Genomic DNA, 7346 nt, shown 5'->3' with positions numbered 1-7346 from the left:
GACATACATACCCTCATGCGAAACACGCCGACCGCTTGTTTTAGGAGGCCTTTCTATGTCTGTGTCACTTGCTAGCTTGGTTTCCTTAGCTGGAGATGTTTGGGGTTCGAGTTAACAGTCAGTAATGCTTCTAGGAACTATAGTTGGTGGTGATTAATAGAGTTTTTAAACAGAAATATACCAAATTGCTACAGTCTTTGTAATTTTTGAAATCGGATGCTGAGATCCCAGTGACCCTAGCTACTCACAAATCGTTTCTGTTGAATGCTAAGCATGGTTGATATCTTAAACCGTTGTGCTGAAGCTTGCGATGACTGTGAGCTTGTCTTAGAGGAGCCTTTTGTTCAAGACATGGATACATTTGATCAGTGTGGAAAAGTCTGCTTATAGACATATATTTTTGAACGCATTGTATATACCGTCAGCCTGGCTCGCCGAAGCCGTCTTCCTCCCTCGCCTCCCACAAGCCCGCGCCTCACCGCACGTCCTTTCCTACACTCAGGCGTTGAGACACCAAACGAATTCCATGCCAGTTCTTGTAAATCAGAGCAAATCTTTTTCTAAGTGAAAGGTGGGATTTTTTTTTTTCTTCTTTTTTTTTTTTTTTAACATCTGGAACAGTTTGCAGTTTTGATACACTCTGTCAGCGCTCTCATAAATCTTTCTCCTGTTTTTTCAGACACTGTCAAAATTTAACAGCTCTGTAAAGGATATTAATATTCTACCAAAACAAAACACATTTATATTCTCGGTTTACAATTTACCAACTGAAAATGTGCCCGCTACAAAAGGGCTGTACTGAGGGCTATTTATAACGGTAACTTTTCTACTTTACACCCTCTGCTATTATCTTAAAGGCTCAAAACCCATGAATTTTACAAGCATCTTGTTTTACCTGATTTCAGCCAAAATTCCTGGGGGTTTTAGTCAGCAGTCCAGGACCTTCTGCATCATTGCAAAAATTCTGAATCAGAAGAGACAATTCCGGGAGCTCTTTGCAAGGCCGAGCGGCGCCGTGCGTGCAGCAGCAGTGCCGTGCGGGAGGGCAGGGGCTGCCTGTCGGCGGCTCCCGCTCGCTGCTGCGTTCGCAGCAGGGTGAGCCCCGAGCATCCTTTGAGGCTGCTATTCCTCTCTTATTACACACCAGTTTGGTTAGTTTGCCAAAAAGAAAAACAAACCCCGTATGTATATTTTCTGAAACGCTACCAGTTCTAATGTAAATACACATCGCTCCATGCCTATAGGGGAAAATGGGGGTGGAATTTTATGAATCACGAGGAATCCTATAAAGGAAATTGTGGTTTTTAGATATTTTGTAAACGCCAAACTCTACCTTTTGAAATTATTTTCTTCTTTTAATGATTGATTGGGGAAAAAAAGGCTGCTAGAAGCTAGCGCTGATGTCCTGCCCACCAGGGAGCGGGCAGCCGGGCGGCCTCGCCCTGCTATTAAAGTGCAGGCAGTGCCCGGCGCGTGCGGGGAGGTGGGCTCTGGGCGCGTGGTCTCGCGTACTGACCTGGGCTGGAGGAAACCAAGCCAAACCCAGAAAAAAAAAAAACTGCAAATTGTGCCAGATTGCCAAGAGGGTTTACGAGACGCTCTGCTTCGGGCGACGCCCAGTTTGCGGTCAGGGTTCTCGTAACTCCAGCACACGTTTCAGAAGACGTCTCGCCATCCTCTGCAGACCACAGCTGATGTTCGGAGCATGTACGTTACTGTGACTTTCAAACCTGTTGCTGCAGAATTAGTATTACTTCAGTGGTGAATGTTTTTAATTTCTGTATCTTCAGCTCTGAAGCCGCTCCCAGGGTCTGTCCAGGATGCTGCCGTAAGGTCTCCCGCGCCGAGGGGCACCCCGGGGCCGCGGTTACACGCAGCGGCTGCTGCCGGGGGCGGGGGGGGGTTACGTCCTTTCTGTTTGGGATTTCTGTGTATGTGTCGGGGTGACACTTCTGCATGGAGCAGGCGTTGCTGAACCACCGGGCAGCCTCGGACGGGGCCCCGCGGGGGAGCCAGGCCAGCACGTGGCCGTGCTCCGCTGTGCCGCCGGGCAGCCTTGGTGGCATCTGCGGGGGTGACATCCATGCTGCAGGGAGAGCTTGGCAAGGGCTAGGTCCTGCACGCAGCACTCGTACCTTGAGCGTTTCTGATGTTCTTCCTTCTGCTACTTGCCAAACTCTTATTTCAAGGTTTATTTCCAGATGACCCATTTCTTCCGTGGAGAAATGTGAAATGGGATGTTCCTGGCCCTGCACAGACATTGAGATTTGTACAAACTCTTCCAAGGAAGGGCAGAGTGACAGTGGTTGAGTCACTGTTTGCTGTAATTTGATGATTCAATCTTCACTGTTGGATGGGGAAAGCAGCGCTTCAGGAAGATGCTCAGAGCTGGGAGGCTTCAGGAGAGCCCCTTTAGTCAGTCCCCCGGTGCTCTGATGTGCAGATAAAGCCCAGTAAAGCGATAGGAGCGCGCTGCCAGCACACAGAGCACCCACCGCTGTGTGCAGCGGTGCCGTGCCGGGGGGGCAAGGCGACAGAGTGAGCGAGCAGCGGCTGAGGCAGGAGAAGGATGCTCTGGCGGGGGAGAGGAGGCATCTCAGCCTGCAGCTGCAGAGGAGAAAAAAATCCCCTGGGGTGTGCGGGGTGCACCCTGACCCCTTGCCTGCATGCCGGAGGGGGTTTAGGTGCAAGCCCGGTGTCCCACGCTGAGCAGCCTGGCTGCAGTGGGATGGGCAGAGGGGTCCAGCGGTGGCAGGGTGGGACTCAGTGCCCTGCACTTCCCAGGTGAGGCGGGAGGAGGGATGGAGGAGGCAGGACGTACAGTCACCCCACTCATGAAGGATGGCAAGTCCTGACTCTTTCTCCCGGGCTGGATGACACCCAAACGCTGCAGGTAAGCGGGGTTCAGGTGGTTCCCCACGGGGCAGGATGGATTAGATAATCCCTCCCCAAGGGGCTGTGTTGGCCCCGTTGCTGCGGGTCGGTGGCTGCCGCCAGGGCCACGGGGGCTGCTCCGGGCAGCAGCACCTGCACGGCTCCTGCGCCCAGGCGGGGGCTGCTCCGCAGCGTGGGCTTCGGAACGGAGACCGTGCACTGTGTGGAGAAGACCCCGGGGCAGGAGGGCTGAAGCTCCTGGGGGTGAAGAAGTGGCAGCTTGCATTTACCCGCTGGCTAAGAATTTCTTTCCCAATGCTGGCATTTGGAAATACGCGAGGATACCTTGGTCCAGGAGCAGATTCCCGTTCCTGGCTGCGGGGATGTAACGCTGCAAATGCCGGTGCTCCCTGGGCATGCCCTAGTCTTTCTCTTGGACATTTTGCCAAAGAAAAGGAGAGAGGCCTGCGGCTCTTTGTCCCTGTTCCTGGTCTAAAGCACAGCCCGGCTGGAGCTGGGGAGCGGCTGGGAGGCAGCCGGGTGGCCGGGCGCTGCTGGGGAGCCTGCGTGGCACACGGGGACAGCGGAGGGGCGAAGGGAGTGGAGGAGAGCCGGAGCAGGGACCTGCCCGAGGTCAGGGCAGAGCCAGGGCTGGCTGCTTGGGCTCAGCCTAAGGAAAGGCCTGGTCCTGGTGCTCTGCAGGGCTCTGTTGAGGGCTGTGAGGCTGTGGGTGGGCGAGGAGGGATCGGACACCCTGGTCCGCTCCGACTCTGCTGTCCTGCAGCTGCAGGTGGCTTTTTGGGCTACAGCTGGTCCCGAGCCAGCCATTACCCAGCGGTTCAGGTGAGCCTGTGCCAGGGCTGTCAGCACTGCTGCTCGGTCCAGGCATCGCTGCTCTCCCGCCAGCGCGTGCTCGGGGACTGCGCCAGTGCACGGGGCAAGGGGGACCTGCCGCTGCTGCGCTCGTCTCCCCTGGCTGGGCGTCTGAGTGGCCTTCTCTTTATAAAAGAGCCATCACCAAAGGAGGTATTGATCCATTTAATCCATTAAATAAATAGAAGTTTGCACAGTGGCCAACCCATATAGGTAGTAAAGATGGGAAGATGAGCAAGCGGCTCTGGGCAGTAGATACGCTCTGATAATTGTTAATCCCAGGAGCTCTTACACGGGTGAAGAACTCGGGTGGTTTCTAATGCAGAGTGCAAGGCTCTAGCTGTTCGGGAGGTAGGGCTTACATCTGGAGGGTGGAACTAACTCATACGAACAAGTGCTGCAGAGTCTCTGCTTTTGCAGAAGCAGGTGAGCCTCTGAGCCTGCAACAGCAAATGAAGCGACACGCATCTTGCTCCATGCATGGAAGTGTCATCCAAGCTGTTTATTTCTGATCACGTTCAAAGTGGCAATTAAAACAAGGGAAAAACAAACAAAAAAAATGTTTATTGTTGAACAGTTTGTGTTTGTGAATTTGATTTCACCTGCAAGTATTTGATGACTTTTCTACATCCTAGACTACCTGCTGTGTGTTGTCAAAAGATTCTCATAAAGACCTCCTTTTAGATGGGCATATACTCTTTATTCTATTTGCTGCATGGATAAGAAAAATAAAATATATAATTTTAAAGAAAGCCTGAGAACTTGACTTCCTTTGCCCACGAGGCTCCGGTGGCGTGCAGGGGGAGAGCTGGCGGGCTGGGCATGCCGTGGGATCCCCGGCAAGCGGCAGCTGGGTCTGGCTGTTGGCCACCTGCCTGGTCACCCGGAGGAGCCCTGCCGAGCTCTGTTAGAGCAGCAAACGCTGAAATGTTGTGGCTTTTCTGTAAAAAAGATGTGTATCTGCCCAGCTGGAGAGTATTAGCAAATGGAGCCTGCCTGAAAGCAGGACAGGAGTGGAGACCTGCAGCTGTGGCTGCACTTAAAGGTGCAATATAGACCAAGGGGAGGGAAGGTGTCGGTTGTTTGGCTCTTCGGTAGAGTGCTAATTAAGGTGAGTTAATTAGCACTATTGCAGATGCTCTTCCCACCACCCCGGGAGCACTGGTTCCCGGTCCCTGTAACCCACGGTGGGCTGTGGGGGGGTGAGCTGGCTGGTGCCGGGGAGGGTGGGTGCCGGGCAGCCCCTCTGCTGGCGCTTTGCACGGCCTTGCCGTGCCGCAGCAGCGAGGGCAGGGGAGCAGCAGGCTTGGCGGGCCGGGGCTCTGCGGATCCCCCACGCCTGCAGGTGCTCCCGAGGCTGGGAAGGGTTTCCTGGCTGAGCACGGTGTTACGCGGCTTTCTGCTCGCTTGCACCAAAAGCTGCACAGCGCAGACCTGCTTTTCTCCGCCAAGGAAATTTGATTTTTTAGGAAATGCCCTTGTGTAAGCTGGTAAGCATGTTAGGAAGGGCATTTCCTTCTCCCTTCGGGGACTTTGGCTAAGCCTTCAGCAAGAAGATGTCCTCCTCTCTGCCACCTGGCATGGGTGGCGGTCACCGGGGACCACCCCGATTCGCATGGGGGTGGGAAAACTGCAGGGTTTGATGGGCTGCAGCACTGCCTGTGTACCCCCTGCATCGCTCCTCCAGGCTGGAGAGCCCCAGTCCGTCCCCTGCTGCCCCTCTAGAGCCCCCGCTGGGTGAGCCGCAGGACTGGGTGCTCTGTGGGCTCTGTCGGGAGGGTCTCCCACGGCCCCGGCTCAGGGCTTTGGGGTGGCCGGTTGAGCCCTGCCCCAGCTTCGCTGACGTGCCCGTTCCCAGCGTGTCGGAAACGCTTCTGAGCTTCTGTCACCCCAGCTTGTGCAAGTGAAACATTTGGTTTTGTGACACTTTCCTTAATTATGGGCGCTAATGACAAAACCGTTGTGACAAATGACTCAGCTTTTGATAGTGAAGTTAATTAATTCCAAAGTTAGAGCCTCCATCGGAGTATCTGGAAGAACCCGCTGAAGAAGTCTGCTTACCCAGTGTAGCATGGGCAGCAAAAACCCAAGTCCCTGCAACGTGCCAGGTAAAATCCTCCCCCCCGCTGCAAGGGGTGATGGGCTGCGGGCGAGCAGGATAAAGGCCAGCCATCAGCACAGCGTTTGCCTCCCGAGCCATCCCTCCATCCATCAAAGGCATCAGGAGGAACACAGCCTCATTAATGTTTGAATGAGTGACCAGAAGCAGCTTTGCGTTAGACTCTGACCTTCAAGAGCCGTCTCCCTGAAGCCATCTTTCATCTCTTTCATTTGCATTACAATCCTGTTTGCCTCATTATTCGTTATCCACTTCTTCAAAGAATTTAAATCAAATCAATTAAATTGTGGTGGGTTGGAGCAGCAGCAAACCTTTTACGGTGGCTCAGCATGGTCTGGCTGGACTCAGGCTACAAAATACCTTTTAATCTCCTGCTATTTGTTCTTTTATTACTTCTGTGGCACCACTGCCGCAGCGAGTGCCTTTGATAATCTTCCTCCTTTCCCACCCATCCTATGCAGACATGCTCCACGTAGAGGCTGGTGGGAAGGGATTCCCTCGGCTTCCCTCCCACAGCCCGGGTTCGGGATCGGGGTGTCCCCAGCAGGGCTGCCGAGGTTGGGGAGCTGCTGAACCGCACACAGCACCTTGCACCCTCGGAGCTGGCACAGAGCAGCCAGGGAACCCTGTGGCACTGGCGTGACAGTCGCCGTCCCCTGTCCTCTCCTGGACTTGTTTTTGTCTACCCAGGGTATCAGTATGGGGGAGGAAAAGCGGGTGCGACGGTGGGGCACGCCAGCGTGCGCGGCTGGTGCGTGTGGAAGCAGCAGCGTGGGCAAAGCGCGGTGGGCTTCAGCGCGCAGCTGCTGTAAGGGCATTCGCCTGGCTTTCCTGGGAGGCCACCTGCTAGCCCACGCATGGCCTCTCCTGCGCTCCCTTTGCGCCTTCCCGGGGTGAAAAGGCTTAATACGGATGGATTTCTGTTTCTCTCCCCTGCTATATTTATTGCTACTAAACTGTCGGAAGTCCAGCAGGGAGCTGCAGAGCTGGGAGGCGACCGCCCAGGCTCGCAGCGAGTGAGCCAGCTCGTGCCACGGGCGCACGGGCTGGTGGCACCTATGGCATTGCTCACTCGTGCCGCAGCTAGAACCCCCCTGAACTCGGCGGCGCATCGCATAAGGACACACCAGCCCCACCACTGGAGTCCTGTTAGAGCCAGCAGACTGCAACCAGCGTTTCCAAAGCATGTGCAGATATAAATAATCCCCTCGTAGGAGTGGGGAAGGATGAACACATGTGCCAAAGGCGCTGGAGTCCTCATCCCCTTGCAGCCCCCAGGAGCAGGGAAATGAAGTGAAGACTAGGCAAGGCTGGAGCTTGGCATCTCGCTGCATTGCTAATGACCTAAACTCGCCTTGTATCAGAGCCTCTCTTCGTTCAAGGGAAAAACTTAATCCAGCTAGGGATTATTTCTGACTACTTACTTTCTGTCACTTTGCCAATTTAAATGCAGCAGCGCTTTCATCGCTGGATTTGGAAG

The sequence above is a fragment of the Phalacrocorax aristotelis genome, chromosome 10 (assembly GCF_949628215.1).
Source record: "Phalacrocorax aristotelis chromosome 10, bGulAri2.1, whole genome shotgun sequence".
Lineage (NCBI taxonomy): Eukaryota > Metazoa > Chordata > Aves > Suliformes > Phalacrocoracidae > Phalacrocorax > Phalacrocorax aristotelis.
The sequence above is the reverse complement of the archived record's forward strand: the minus strand, read 5'-3'. Positions refer to the sequence as shown.